The 15671-nt window shown below is 41.3% G+C and overlaps 1 protein-coding gene across 2 annotated transcripts in view; it reads right to left on the reverse strand.

The window, feature by feature from the left end:
* The window catches only part of HDAC5 (histone deacetylase 5), a 2571411-nt gene that overhangs the window by 1776565 nt on the left and 779175 nt on the right, over positions 1-15671 (reverse strand). For both annotated transcript variants that reach the window (XM_044055165.1, XM_044055164.1), the window contains one exon: positions 2238-2368. The gene's annotated coding sequence lies outside the window, so the exon portion shown is untranslated. The remainder of the gene's footprint in view (positions 1-2237; positions 2369-15671) is intronic.

Below are 15671 nucleotides of genomic sequence, written 5' to 3' on the forward strand. Positions count from 1 at the left end.
GACTGAGTCCTGGGAAAATCCAAGTGCCTCCTTTTACACCATCTCTTCAGAGGAACCTCCTCAGTTGGATGCTCCAGGGAGGTGTCAGAAGAAAGTTGGGTTTCCACTGATGGAAACCTCCAACCCCTTCCATCAATGGAACCCCAACTTTCTACTGACATCTCCCCCATCAGTGGAGGTGTCAGAAGAAAGTTGGGATTCCACTGATGTAAGGGGCTGGACGTTTCCTAGGGCTGGCTGTCCCCATGGTAGACAAGATGCCTCAGACACAAACTCCATGATGGTGAAAAGCAGTTCCAAAGAAGTAAAAAACAAGGCTCTTTTAGGATATGAGAGAACCCTCTCTACCACTTCGAAGGCAGAGGGACTCCAAGTAACCAAAAGTCATCCCTCTGGAGCAGAAGCTGTCAGAACAGACATCTTCTGAGCACCCAGAATACTCCATTCTGAGGGAGCCTGTGCCAAGCTGTTGAACGTCGAAGCTCCAAGGGTAAGCGACATCTCAGAAAACTTCGGAGTTGAGGTCAACTCCCCAGACTAGACGTCAAGGCTGCTGCTCCGAGACAAACTTGACACAGATACAGTTGGCGCAGAGCATTTTGGGGAGGCTGTCGGACATGAAGTGATAACAACTAAAGGCTCCATCTCAGTTCTTGGTACCAATGTACCCGAAGGCTTCGAAGCCGAAGGTCAGATCGGAGAAGGAGCTACAGGCCAGAAAGGGGAAAGTCTGCTCACGGATCAGGTGGGGGACGGAGCTCGGAAAACCCATCTGAATCTGTTCCTGCAGAAACTGCCTCATTGGCTTATCTACATCGCTCTCAGATAAGCTGTGAGAGGGACCTGATGGAAGAGGATGCTGTGGATAGTCAGGATGTTTTTCTAGGGGAGACCTCCCGAAGGGGGGATCTCTGCACCAACACACTCGGCTCCAAGCTGCCAAGTGGACCACCAGGTGGAGGAGGACAATGTGGCATTGAAAAGGTCAGTTCTGAGGACTTCAGATCTGAAGATTTTGGTACCCTCCTGGTAGAATCAGAGGCAGAGGAAGAAGACCTATCCGGGGAGCGTTTTCTGGCCTCCTGAGTCTCTCTATGTTTTCTGGAGGGGGTTTGAGCCCCTGAAGTGGAGGGAGCAGCAGAAGTAGAAGACAAAGGAAGCAAACCCTTTAGGATGAGTTTGTTCCTCCGATACTCAAGAGCACTTGGATGGAATCCCTCACACTCACTACAAGAACTCTCTAGGTGAGCAGGGACTAAACAGTACATGCATTCCCCTGTGGTCATCAGACAATGGGATCTCATGTCCACAGGAAATGCATTTTTTAAAACCTAAAGGTCTGTCTGATTTAGCATCAGGCTTAGGATCAGTCATAACTAAGAAGATTTTAAAAAAAAAAGAGAGAGAGAGACAGTGAGAAAGAAAGTTATGTCAGGCAGAAACCCGAGTAAACTATAAATACTAAACTACACTTAAAGGTTCTCTAACACGGAAAAAACAGGGTAGGAAGATAAGAAGTTGTTCACTAAACTAACTCACAGTTTTTATTTCCTGAATTACTTAAGAACACCAGATGAGCTCTGTATCGACGACACCTTGATGCTTATTAGACGAGCAGCAAATGAGATCTGAGGTAGTCTGGGGGAATGAGACATTGTGTGTAGGATAGGAGGTGCTTGAGCTTCAATTCTCAAGCTTGAGAAGTGGCGGAGTCGGATCTGAGGGTCGGATCCAAGACCCACAGGTTGAGGAACGAATGAAAATGACATCATCAGAGCTTCTGTTAAAACATCCAAAGGATGCAGTGTTATACTGCAGTGAAGCTAAATTAAAAGATCTTTCTGGACTATGTAGTTTCAATCTGACAACTATTCACCGTGAAACAAAGAGAAAGAACATAAGTATCACATGAAGAAAATTGGTCATTTGTCAACAACTTGTATATAGCTGATTTCTCTGCTGAAACTTCTCACCTCACTTACAGATTCTTCAGAGTTGCTTTTTAATTGAAAACTTGATTTTTAGATGCAAGCTTTCAAAATGTTGAACATTTTATCATTGGAAAACACAGAATAATTAAATAAATAAGCAGTAAAAATTAATCTTCAGCTGAGTTACAATGACAAAGTTGACAAAAGTACCAAAAAATAATTTTAAAATACGCAATCAAAAACAAGTCTTCAAACTTCAAGATTAATTACAGATGTTCTTCTTAGTGATAAAATTAATTCACATACCCTAGTAGACTCCAATCATCTGAGAAATTCTTTCAAAGCCTGGTTAACATGTAATCCCTTTCAAACGGCTGTTCAGAATAGCTGGAAGATGATTCTCCACAGTTACTCAAGGTAACCACAGCAAACAAACTCTGGTAAGGCAATTAAAACAGGATGTGAAATAAAACAAACATTTTATCCTGAGAAATAATACTGTAAAAAGTAAACCTCCTAACATAGTAATCAAACAAGTCTATGACATCAAAGAAAGAACACAGAGAAATTTATAAGGTAATCATTCTTCATCATATGCTCTCTCATCCTAAGGTATTTGATAATTAAATAACAGTGTTAAACAAATTGAAGATGTTCTCAAGTACTACCCAGCAAATATAAATCTTTTCAAATCTACTTGGATAGTACAGTAACTGATGCTTAAAAGCAAGGACTATAATCTCTTATGAAGTAGCTCTGGAGAGCTCCTCCTTGAAGGGTGGGTAATGTTCTTTAACTGTAAGGGAAGTAGAACAGCTTGCCACTAATGGAGAGAATTTGCCCTTTAATGGGCCTATAATCCAAAAATAAACTGTGAACATGAACATTATGTTATAACACTAGTAGTTATACTAATAAACAGATAATGACAAAATTGTAGAAGAAGCCAGTCTTGTGCATAAATGTCACAACTGCTTAACTACACATCTGGCCTACTTGGATATATGCTTTGCTTTTCTCATGCACACTGAGTTTAACTGCTGACCCCAGCCAGCATCACAGGTCTAGAAAGACAGAACATGAAGTGACTAATGGTATGAGTTCCCATCTCTGGGGAAGGATGTTGGGAGGGTGGCCTAATGGTTAAGGTGTTTGCCTTACAAACACAAGGTCCAGGGTTTGAGTCTTTCAAGGGATAATTGGCTAGGCTTAAAATGGTTCGCAAGAGCAGTAAGCCTAGTACTAACCTATGTGGGGGACAGATGTTTGGGGAAGTGGACTGTGGTGTACATTTAGGGGGGAATCTGAGACAAATGGCATGTACAGAAATGTATGCATTGAAAAATGTGTATTTCAAAGCCACTGTTGGCCTAGTACAAAAAGCAGGGGACAAAGGTTAAACACAAACCTTCTGGCAGCTTCCAACCCATTGCTATTGTCCAATGGGAAAAATGCAATATTTAGGAGAATTTAACCATCTCCCACTGTAGGCAGTGATGTTTGGCTGCAAAAGGTTTGATGAAGTAACTAGGAGGAAAGAAATGTGAGAATCCAGTGTAAAGCTTTGCAACCAAGTATAAAAAAGACAGACAGACATATGAAAATATCAAATTACATAGACATTATGCCACTCGGGAGTTACAAAAAGTCTGAAGAGATTTGGTGTGTTACATTCCTGTATGCTGCTGAAGAAACTATAAAGGTATTTAACCTTTTCTTCATGAGGAGAAAAAAAGCACTTAAAGAGAAATTCAGTACTTATTGTCAGCCCACTAAAGCTTTCCATTTATTAGACATGTGGAAGCACAAGGACCTATACAGCCTACAGACGTACATGTAATAGAGTTGAAAACCAATAGCCAAAAAATGAATTTAATAAATTGCATGAATCCTAACTTGTTGCACACATATAGCAAAAGAAACAGCAGACTTTTAGGAGAAACAGTCTTGACCTTATCACAAATTCTGGAAAATCGTGTATGTTTAACTGTACTTAAGTCGCACATTAAGGCAAAAATAAGAAATAAAGGCAAGATATACAGTCAAAGAAATGGATATGAAAAAAATTCAAAATGCAACATACTTTAAAAAAGCACATACTGTAACAAAGCATGCAAGACAAAGATATATCCATCATTTTAATGTTGACTTGCAGTAGGTGTACTTTAGGAATGAGAAGAAAAGTCACTGTCCAGGTTTTATCAGTCCCATGGAATCTGTACTGCAAAAGGACACTTCCTTAAAAAGTGTAAAAGGAAAAACAAATGTGTTCAAAACAATTTGCATGATTGTGAACAGAAATGTGAAAATGAACTGTTTGTGGGTACTGTGAAAATGAGAATTACTAATGTAAGGTTTCTAAATGTAACACAGACAATGACAAAGATGTATGTACAAGGCATACTGTTGGAAAGAAATTCTGATAATTAATGGATGGAATGTGAAGTTTAGCAGTACAGTTGCGTAAACTGAATGTACTCATAACAGTAGATGTTTGAATTCCTGCCTGCTTCAGTAGCCAAAGGCTACATGGATTGTTTCAAAGCCTAGGAAGCAACAATAAGCCAACTTCACAAAGGTCTGCCCTCCCCCCCACACACACACACGTATACGCATTCACTCTGACTGTTGACTAGCTATCCCCAAGAAAGGAAATCAGCAGTCAAACAAAAACCTTCTTCAAGACTTTCTTGCACACAGACAGAGAGAAAAGTCTAACAATCCTGAACAGCAGCAGCAAAAAACTAAAAATAACAAAAGTGGAAACACACACACACACCCTTACCTTAAAACTATATGCAAGAGCAAGGGGGTGCGGTTACTGTAGTAGTGAGGAATTCAAAAAGCTACTGTTATGGGTAAGTGCAACTTCCACAACTCTACTATGTTCATAGATCCCACAGCTGCAGTAGCCTTTAGGCTACACGAATTGATTAACAATGCCTATCCAACCTGGAAGGATACGGATGTAGGTGACCCTGGAGAATGGTCCTACCAAAGATCACCCTGGACGTTGAACGGAATCCAATTTACAAATGCTTTACAAAGGTATTACAGAAGACCATGTAGCTGCTTCTACGATATTTCTACAGTACACCCTTTCTAGTATGCCATCGAAGAAAGCAAGGCTCTAGCAGAATGTGCCTAGATACAGTTTGAAATGGATTTGCCATAGCTGGAGCAACAAAAAGCAATAGCTGAGGACAACCACCTGGAAATTGTATGTTTAGACACAAGATGTCCCTTTTTGTACCTTGATAGGAAATTAATGGCTGATCAGCTTTTTTAAAGGACTTCTTTCTGTCACGATTGAACTGAATTACCTATGCCTGTCCAGAGTATGCAGAATCCTTTCTGAAAGATTTTTATCTTCTACATAGAAAACTTGGAAATTGAATGCTTGATTCAAAATAAAGTCTGAAACCATTCTGGGCATAAAAGACGGGTTTGTTCTTAATGTGACCCTACCTTTGTGGAATATGAAGTAAGGTTCACCCACCATGAGAGATTAAAACTCAAGATACTCCTCTTGCAGATGTCAGAGCAATAAGTACAGTTTTCTAATTAAATAACCTTAAATCAGCTTGATAAGCAGGTTCAAAAGGTGACATATTTAACTTCTCCAGTGCAATGTTGAGATCCCAAGCAGGAGCAACCTGTTTATGAGGAGGTTTCGGGTGTAAAACTCATTGCAGAAACTGTTTTACCACAAGCAGAGAGGACAAAGGAGGATCCCTGGGCCGATGAACCTTTATAGAAGAATATTTGAGCAACAATGGTACAAAATCATTGATGGGTCTGTCGCTCATTTGTCTCTAACACATATAACAAGAAGGCTAGGATTTTTGTTTAGATGCTTTAATACATAGAAACACATCAGGATGGCTAGCAGCATCATAAAATACGAGCAAACTAGTTAATAGACAGACCTTGCATACACACGTTTACATCTCAGCTGATTACTACAAAATGTCAGTCAGGCTCGCACGTGCTCAGTATTTACACACTTGTGCAAGCCCTTGGATAGCTTCTTAAAGGTGTATACACACACACACACACACACACACTTACACACACACACACGCATTGATCTACAGGGTATGTTGGTACTGGTTAGGCACCAGCTAGAACATTTCTTCTACTTACCAATTAAGGTTTACCAGTAGCAGATTTTCTTGCCTCCTTTAGAACTTGCTGCACATCTTCATAAAATAAGTGCATAAAATGTATTAGAAGTGACTTCCAGGCAGTAAATTGACTAGGATTGGGGTGTATCAAACTCCTGTCTTGTGGGAGTAGATTCAGTCTATGAGGAAGCCTATGGTAACTGTCCTTTGCCAGTTCCACAAAAAAGGAAAACCACTGCCTGGGCTAAAATGGAGTCACCACAATGATCTGTGGGGCATTCTTATGCATCTTCAGAATTACCTTAGCTATCAGTGGAAAAATCATAAAGGAATATTCCCATCCATGGGAATGAAAATGCATCTGTTTTCTAGGCTTGCCTGCAAGGAGCCCTGGTGCAGAATTTGCAGTCTTTTTTTTAAAAGGAAGTGAACAGAATCATTCATGAGGGTCTGTCGTGGTCCTGCTCAGCTCATCTGCTACTATGAGCTCATCTGCTACTATGTTTTGCTATGACAGAATGTAACATGCTCAGAGGGTTAAGTAATGCCATAAATCTACTTTTCAAGCCATTGCAGCCAGTCTGCATAGAGGTATATACTTGTACCTCCATACTTACTTATGTAACACAACATGACTGCGGTATCAGTCTATAATCACTTGAAGACATTCTGGTGACAACATGTGATGGAGACATTAAGGTACACATAACAACATTTCTTTTATACTGATGTGTTTTGGCCTGTCTGGATGATGGTACAGGCCTTACACCTTTACTCTCATGGAAATTGCTTCTCAAGCAAAATTTGAAGCATTTGTGGTGAGAGATTGCTTTGGGGTCTGAGGAGAAAAAGGAAAACTTGGTCTCAGCTGAATTTGTTGTCTCCACCAATGCAGTTCTATTTTTAGAAAACCCCAAACTGGAAACCTCCAGAGGATGTAAATGCTGGGTCCATGTGTTTTTTTTTTCAGAAAACACTGCATCATTTCCATGTGCAACCTGGCTATGGGAATTATGAGAATCATAAAAGCCATGAACCTTAGTATCCCAAGAAATTCTCTTGCAGAAATTGAGAGACTGATTGGAGCTCAGGAAATATTCGATATATAAAAATCCACCTTTTCTTGTATCAATAAAGCCTATGGAAGAGAAAAATCTAGAAGGCAGAGAAACACAATCCTGAGAGAGGAGGTCAAGGAGGATTTTGCAACATTTAGCTGAAAGCCCATACTGGTTAGAAGATTCATAAAGCCATATTAATGGCTCCTGACATCTGGATAAAGATCTGCAAATATAAGTTATTGAAATATGGGAAAAGGGAATGCCATTTAGTCTGCAATAAGCTATGACTGGTGCTAGGGATTGTGTGAGCACTCTTGGAGTAGCAGATAAAGGTAATGCATAAAAGTGACACTGTGACTCAGAAATAGAGATCTTTAGGAATTTCCTTAAAGCTTGTGGCTAAGGGAATGCGTCAATAAACATGTTTTACATTTAGTATTACACTGTAACTCATGAGAGAAGGATAACGGGTTTTGTAAAGCCAATATTTCTAATTTTGGTACATTCACATATAGGTTTAGAAATGAAAAATCTATTAGTGGTCTCCAAGCGGCCACTTTCTTTGGTACCAGAAACATTCTGGAAAAGAAAGCATTTAGCCCTCTGACTTACAGACACTGGTTCTATTACTCCATGGGTATGTAAAAACTGTGGAACCTGAGGAAAATATTTTGTTTGGTTCCGAGGGTGGGGAGGAATTCCCCTGAAAGGAGGCATTTGTCAAGTGCCATCAGTAACCCTCCTGTGCCACTTTTAACACTCAAGCATCTTTGATAATGTTTTGCCACAGGGGGATGTTGAGAACCGGTTTGTGGGACAAACTTGTGGAGATACTGGCCGAAGCAAAGGGAAGGGGGAAAGAATGCTGGCATAGTCATTCTGTACTGTTAATGACTCCTTTTTTTTTTAAAGGAACCCTGTTCCTTTCCCTCCAGCCATCTTTTTTTTGGCTTAGCTGGCTTTTTATTTTGTGAAAGAAGGAGACCTATAACATTTGTATTGCAGGACATGAAAAAAATCTTAGAAACTCCATAAATCGATTTCCTTCTTTAATCATATTGTTTGAGAACCTGGTCAGCAGATGAGCCAGGCAATACCTCTTTTCTAAAGCAAATTCCAAGATTTCAGACTAACTCATCGGCAAACTTTTGATTACATACCCATATTTTTTCAACACTGTTGCAGCAGTAACTCTAGACACAGAATCTGTACAATCAAATACACTCTCAAAGTATGTTTAGATACCTGGGAAGTAGGCAGAAACAGTCTGATTCAAAAAAAGAACTTTCTTACGTAGGAAGTGAAGCAGCAAGTTGCCTCAGTCTATCCACATAACTCAGCATAAACTTCTATATGTATGTCTGAAAAATGAGAATTCTGAAAGCCAAAGTGGAAGAAGAAAACATTCCAACACCTTGCTTTTCCTTGTCACCATTTGAAGGACAGGTGTTCAATGCCAGTCTACTCACTGCAGGAAATGCAGTGGATATAGCAGCTGGGCCTGATCTACACTGGCAGAAAAAAAGTTTTTTTAGGACAGACAACCAGGTATCAGGATGATTACAAGCAGCATTCCACATGTCCTCCAGGACTGGCAAAATATGAAGGATTGGTGATGAATTAGGAATATCCATTTGTAGCATATTACAATATCTTCTCAGTTCAAGAGGAACATCTATTCCCACAAAAAATCCAAATTCACCCTGGCTGTGGTCTAATTAAGAGAGGATTCTTCCATATGAGGAAAAGACTTTGTATTTTCTTCACAGTCAGAAAGTTGCCCTTGTGAAAGTTGAAGAGAAGCCCTGTGGTGTCTATCATAGAATTATCAGACCCGGTTTTCTCAGAAATTTCTTTACAGGGGATGCTCACCTTTAAGGGCATCTGGAAACCAGGATTCATAGCCTGTAATGCATTTTTTTTAAAAAAAAAAAAAAAAAAAATATATATATATATATATATATATATATACACACACACACACACATATATATATATATATATATATTTTTTTTACCTTAGCTATACTTACCTTTTGAGATAATATTTTGTTTTTTTGTTTTTTTTCTTTACAATGATCCTATCAAGGGATGTCCATCCAGGCTAATGGTCTCTTACCACCTGTTACCCAATGAAGACTCTCCTGGAGTGTCTCCCAGCCCTAAAAATTCTCACATGCCCATACTGGACACTGGAACAGCCAAAATGGACATGGCTGAACTCCTGGTGGCTGAAAGGACTACTCCAGCGGAAGCCAGAAGTGAGTAAGTAGTTTGAGGAGCAACAAATGGCCACTGAAGGTTCAGCCATTATCAGCAGGGGTTTAGACCAAGCTCGCAGCAATGGCAAGGGCTCCTTGTTAATTATTTTTTTCTTTCTAGGAACAGTGGAAATGCAGCCAGCAGGAATAAGTATTTATGATGCAGCTGAGGAAGAGAAAGTACAGTTGTGTAAATTCTTACCATAACAGTAGATGATGTTCTCATCAAGTCTTGCCATAACAGTAGATTCAGTTCTCATCACTGTTGCAGTATTCTTTGTACAGTTGTGTAAAATCTTATATAACAGTAGATAATGTTCTCTTTAAACATTACCATAACAGTGGATGTAGTTCTCTTCACTGTTGCAGTATTCTTTACTAAAGGATTCCCTGCGATTGGTAGCTCAACATCCCACCAGCATACCAAAGCCTTAGGATTTTACATAGGTCGTACATCACACTTATGCTCCCTACTCAAGGCATGGGGCATAAAAGTGATTTACGGACATACATACCTCAGAACTGAATAGCCCCTGGAGGAAAGTACAGTTGTGTACACTTACAATAAATGTAGATGTTCGAGTGTATTCACTGTTGCAGTCATTACACATTACACTTACAATAAATGTAGATGTTCGAGTGTATTCACTGTTGCAGTCATTACACATTTGGGTTATCTGCTTGCAGTAGCCCTCAGTCGGCCTGATTAACAAAGTCTTGGGTCCTGCGTCAGTTGCTGTCCCTTCTTCCATGACGTCAGGTCGTCAGGGGTATAAAACATGCACCCGATGCCATTACATCAGTTTTTCTTGCCCCAGATGTCAGGTGCCCCCCTTAATGGGAAGCAATGAAATCTATAAATACAAGGATATGCCTCCAACAAAAAAGCAAATACACCAAAAAGCTTTTAAAGCATAGTAAGTGAGAGTAGACATATAGCCAAAAGAAGAAAGGAGGCTGGAAGGAGGGTAACCAGGACTGCAACAGTGAATACACTCGAACATCTACAGTTATGGTAAGTGTACACAACTGTACTATGTTCTTCGTGTTTCACTGCTGCAGTCATTACATTTGGGTAGATTCCCAAAGCTAAGGTTGGGAGGAGGAATTTAAATAGAATTAGGACCAGCTATAAGGCCCTGCAAGACTGCAGTGGCAAAACCAGCTCTGGATTTAGAGAAAATTGGCAAATGATAATGCTTGGTGAAAGTATGTACAGAACTCCAGGTAGCAGATTCTATAATGTCTCTAGTAGGGACGCCCCTGAGAAAGGCTGTAGAGGTAGATGCAGCCCTGCTTGAATGGGGTCTGATGCCCTGTGGGATAGGTTTTCCATGGTGCTTATAGCAGAAATGAATGCAGTGGCCTATCCAGTTTGAAATGGTTTGTTTTGAAATAGCTTTCCCCTATGTCCCTGCAGCAAATTCCACCAGCAGTTGTTCAGATTTCCTTTGAGGTTTAGTCCTGTCCAAGTAGAATTTAAGCTGTCTGTGCACACATAAAGAGTGCAGTATCCATTCTCGTTTGTTCTATGGGTTAGGAAAGAAGGTAGGCAAATGAATGGACTGATTAAGAGCCACAATGGATACCACCTTGGGCATGAAGGAGGCATTGGTTCTGAGGGACACCCTGTCCGCATGAAAGATGATGAAAGGTTACATTGCCATAAGGGCCTGTAATTCAGATACCCTTTTTGCAGAAGTGATTGCTAAAAGGAAATCTGTTTTACAGGGAATAAATTTTAAATCTGCAGTAGCAGCTGGCTCGAAAGGAGGAAGACTGAGTTTCTCCAAGACAAAGTTAAGATCCCAGGCTGGAGTTGGAGCTCTCCTGGGTGGCCTTAAAATTTTGGCCCCTCTGAGGAACTGCTTGAGCAGTGGGTGAGAGAAGATGGGAGGCCCTGTGCTATAATGAGCTGAAATGGCTGAGGCATGAATTTTGATGGAGGAAAAACACAAGCTCTTATGAAGCACCTCAGTCAAGTATTGTAGAATCTGAGGTAAATTGGGCACTGCTGCGTTCATTCCTTGAGATTGGTTCCAGGCACAGAATCTTTTCCATTTTGAAGCATAAGATTTTCTAGTACTAGGCCTCCTTGCCTCTAAAATGATATCCATCACTGATATACTGAGGGATGGTAAAGGAGAGATTAGGTAATTAGCCAGGCTGCTAGGTTCAGGATTTGCAGCTGAGGGTGCAGAATCTGGTTCTCCTGCTGAGACAACAGGGAAGGAGTGTGAGGCAGGTGCCATGGAGTCAAGCGTGACACACTGCGCAAGAGTGGGTACCAGTGCTGGCGAGGCCAGTCTAGTGCAATTAAAATCGTCCTTGGCTTGTCCTGTTTGATCTTTAGTAGAACCTTGGAGAGCAGAGGAAGAGGAGGAAAGGCATAAACTGATCGGTCTTTCCAGCTGAAGGATAGAGCATCCACTTTCCAAGCTAGCTTGGTGGGAATCCTTGTGCAAAATATGTCCAGTTGATGATTCTGTGGGGAGGCAAAAAGGTCTATATCTGGGATCCCGTATTTGCTTGTCAACATGTTGAAAATCCTTGGTTCCAGTTTCCACTCGTATGGGTTCATGAGGTTTCTGTTTAGTCCGTCTGCCAGTGTATTTAGTTTTCCTGGCAGGAATTGAGCTTGTAGATTCACTTGGAAGATCAAGGCTGTATTCCACAATGCCATGGCTAGTCTGCAGAAGGGGTAAGAATGTGTACCCCCCTGCTTGTTTATGTACAACATGACAGTGGTGTGGTCCAACATTACCATTAGAAGTCCTGGAAGAATGTGGTCCTTGAAGACTGTCAGAACATTCTGTACAGCTAACATTTCCTTTTGATTTATGTGCAGGTGCATTTGACTTGGGTTCCATTTGCCCTGTATGCATTTCCCTGCCAGGTGAGCCCCCCCCTGCCATGCAAAGTCTGATGCATCTGTTGTTAAGATTTGGGCGGCAGGGGGTAATGTGAATGGTAGTCCCTGTTTTGGTATTAGGCCTCTGCCCACCAGAGGAACTCTAGGCGTAGGCAAGGTACGATAGGAATCCTTCCTTCTAGATCCTGTGAATGTTGACACCATAGGCTTTTGAGATACCACTGTAGTTTCCTCATATGCAGTCTTACATAAGGAATTAGAAGAATGCAGGAGGCCATGAACCCCAAGGCTTGCAGTATTTGCCTTGCAGACAGCTGGGGTTTTTTTTGTGCCACTTGTTTGAAGTAAGTTGTCAAATGAATCCGTTTCTCTGGCGTGAGGAAAGCCATCTGGGAAGTTGTTATCAAACTTGCTCCCAGGAATATAATTTGTTGACAGGGTACCAGGTGGGATTTCTTTTCGTTTATGGTGAACCCCAAACAAGTCAGTACCCTTTAAACAAAGGCAAATGATTCAAAATAATGTCCTTGCTTTCTGCCTAAATTAGACAATCGTCCAGGTACGGGTAAATTTGAATATTTCTTTGCCTGCAAAATGCAATGACTGTAACTAGGCACTTTGTGAATACCTTGGGCACAGTAGATACGCCAAAGGGCAGTGCAGAGAAATGATAGTGCATGTAGCCTGCTTTGAAGCATAGGTATCTTCTGCAAGACTCCCTGATAGGGATGTGCAGGTACGCTTCTTTTAAGTCTAGTGTTGCCAACCATGCATCCTTGCCTAGCATAGGAAGCAGCAGGTGAAGAGTCAGCATTTTAAATTTTGGAATCACCAGAAAGGTGTTTAGAATAGATTGGTCCAGGATAGGATGCCATGTATTGCCTTTTCGGGGTACCAGGAAAAGTCTCGAATAGAAACCTTGTCCCTTTTCCTCTTCTGGTACCAACTGAATAGCCCCCATTTTTAAGAGAGAGAGTACTAAATTTTGGGCTTCTGCCCACTGATTTGGGGGTAGATCTGGCCACCAGCTTGGTGTTGGTAAAGTGTGGAAATGAAATCTGTATCCTTGGGACACTATATTTAAAACCCATTTGTCCTGGGTAATGAGTTCCCAATTTTTGTCCTGCAGACCGATCTTTCCGCCTAAAGGAGCATTCAGTTGGGAAGTGCTTGGAAGTTTTAAAAGCAAGTTATTGAGACAGTTTTCCATAGGGGGGAGTCTTACTACTCCCAGCTTTGTGTGTGGAACCCCCCATTGCTTAGTCTTGTGTGTCCCAGGGGACTGAACCTGGAGTTTTGGCTACATCTGGGTTTGGCTTGAGAAGACCTTGAAGAGGCTGGAAAAGACCAATTCTTAGAGGGCCAGTGCCTACTAAATCTAGGAGGTTGAACTTGTAAGAAATATTTAACAGTTTGCATAGATTTAGCTTTATGTTCCATCTTTTTAAGAACTTCCTCGGCCTTGTTGCCAAACAGGCGGTCCTGATTTAAGGGAGTATCCAACAATTTAGCTTTAACATGATCAGGCAAAGATTGCTCCTTAAGCCAAGAATGCCTTCTAAGCACAGACCCAGTAACAGCAGCCCTGCAAGAGGCCTCTAATGAATCAGATCCAAATTGCAAAGTATGTGTTCCAACCTGTTCAGCAGAATGCATTAAATCCTGTAATTCTTTATTTTCAGCACAGTCAGGAATTAACATCATTTTCTGTTTAAGCAATCCAATAACATGTTGCTGATACTTTAACATATGAAACTGGCAGTTTAAAGCCCTAATGGCCAAGGTTGCAGAAGTGTAAACTTTCTTACCCCATCTATCCAGCACCCTAGAGTCGCTATCAGAGGGGGTAGGATTTTTAGCAGTAGAAGCCTTAATGCCCTTGGGTCCCTGTGAAACAGTGTCTGGATCCGCAATAGGATTTTTAAAAAGGAACTTGTGAGAATCAGGAACCCTGTAATATCTGTCAGGTTTTCTGGGAGCAGGAGGCAAAGAATCAGGGGCCAAACTAGATTCTGAAAAGGCATCATCAACAATGTCTAGTACAGGAGGTACAGCTAAAGGCCTATGCTGAGGCAGGAGTAAGAAATCTCCAAGCCTCTTTTTTGAATCAGAAAAATCCTGGCTTTCCCAGTGGAAATGCTCCCTTAGAGTATGTAAGGTCTCACCAAAAGAAAAATCCTCTGGAGGGGAAGCAGAGGGAATAGAGTCCTCTGCATCAGAATCCCAAGTAGATAAGGGCAAATCCAGATCATCAGAAGAATCAGAAAATCAAAATCCTATTCAGAAGATTCATAAACAACTTCAGTCCTAGGTCTCTTAGAAGGGGGAGGCTGGCTTCCCCTGATTAGAGTTATAAGATCTTCAGCCATTCTTATCATTTGTTTTTTAGGCATAGAGGCCTGAGCATGCAGCCTGGGCATCGGTTTCTTAGGCATGGTTCGAGATTTTGGCCTAAATGAAGAAGGAGGCATTGTTTAATATGCATGTCCATAGGCCTGAATACACCCTCAGAAGCCGGTGCCTGCAGCTCAGAATCCATCAAAGGTAGAGACATCCGCAGGTTCCACAGTTGAAGCATCCCGCGGCATACGGGACACCGAATGGGTCTCAGTAGAGGCCTGCAAGTCAGAAGTAGCAGGTATCAGGGGCTGAGAAAGCGCCTCACTGAGTACCGGCGAACTGGTGACTGGCTTAGGAGAAGTGTCGTTGGCAGCTTTGGACCTCGGCAGCCTGTCTCTTTCTTTATCTTTGCGTTTTTTTGGAATCCCGGTAGACAGACAGCTAACTGACGACATTTCTGGATAATTAAACTGAAAACTGAAATATTTAGAAGCGAAAATATACCGAAGATGGATAGTTCGCTGATTAAATAAAGCACAAAACCGACAGCAAGGTACGTTGTGGTCAGGGCCTAGGCAAGGAATGCACTACGAATGAAAATCTTTGTGAGGTATTTGCTTTCCACAAGTAATGCAGTTATTAACCATTACTGACATCGGTAAGGAGCAAGAAAAAGTTTACTCAATGGGGTACTTAGCTTTAGTTGAAGACTTTGGTTCTGAAACTCGAAAAAGTACAGTTGTGTACACTTACCATAAATGTAGATGTTTGAGTGTATTCACTGTTGCAGTCATTACATTTGGGTTATCTGCTTGCAGGTAGCCCTCAGTTGGCCTGATTAACAAAGTCTTGGGTCCTGCGTCAGTTGCTGTCTCTTCTTCTGTGACGTCAAGTCGTCAGGGGTAAAACATGCAGCCATCATTACATCAGTTTTTCTTGCCCCAGATGTCAGGTGCACCCCTAATGGGAAGCAATTAAATCTATAAATATACAAGGTTATACCTCAAACAAAAAAGCAAATACACCAAAAAGTTTTTAAGCATTGAAAAGGAGAGAAGAGGTATAGCCAAACAAAGTCAG

Source organism: Protopterus annectens, chromosome 13.part0 (assembly GCF_019279795.1).
Source record: "Protopterus annectens isolate FY-2018-M chromosome 13.part0, PAN1.0, whole genome shotgun sequence".
NCBI lineage: Eukaryota > Metazoa > Chordata > Ceratodontiformes > Protopteridae > Protopterus > Protopterus annectens.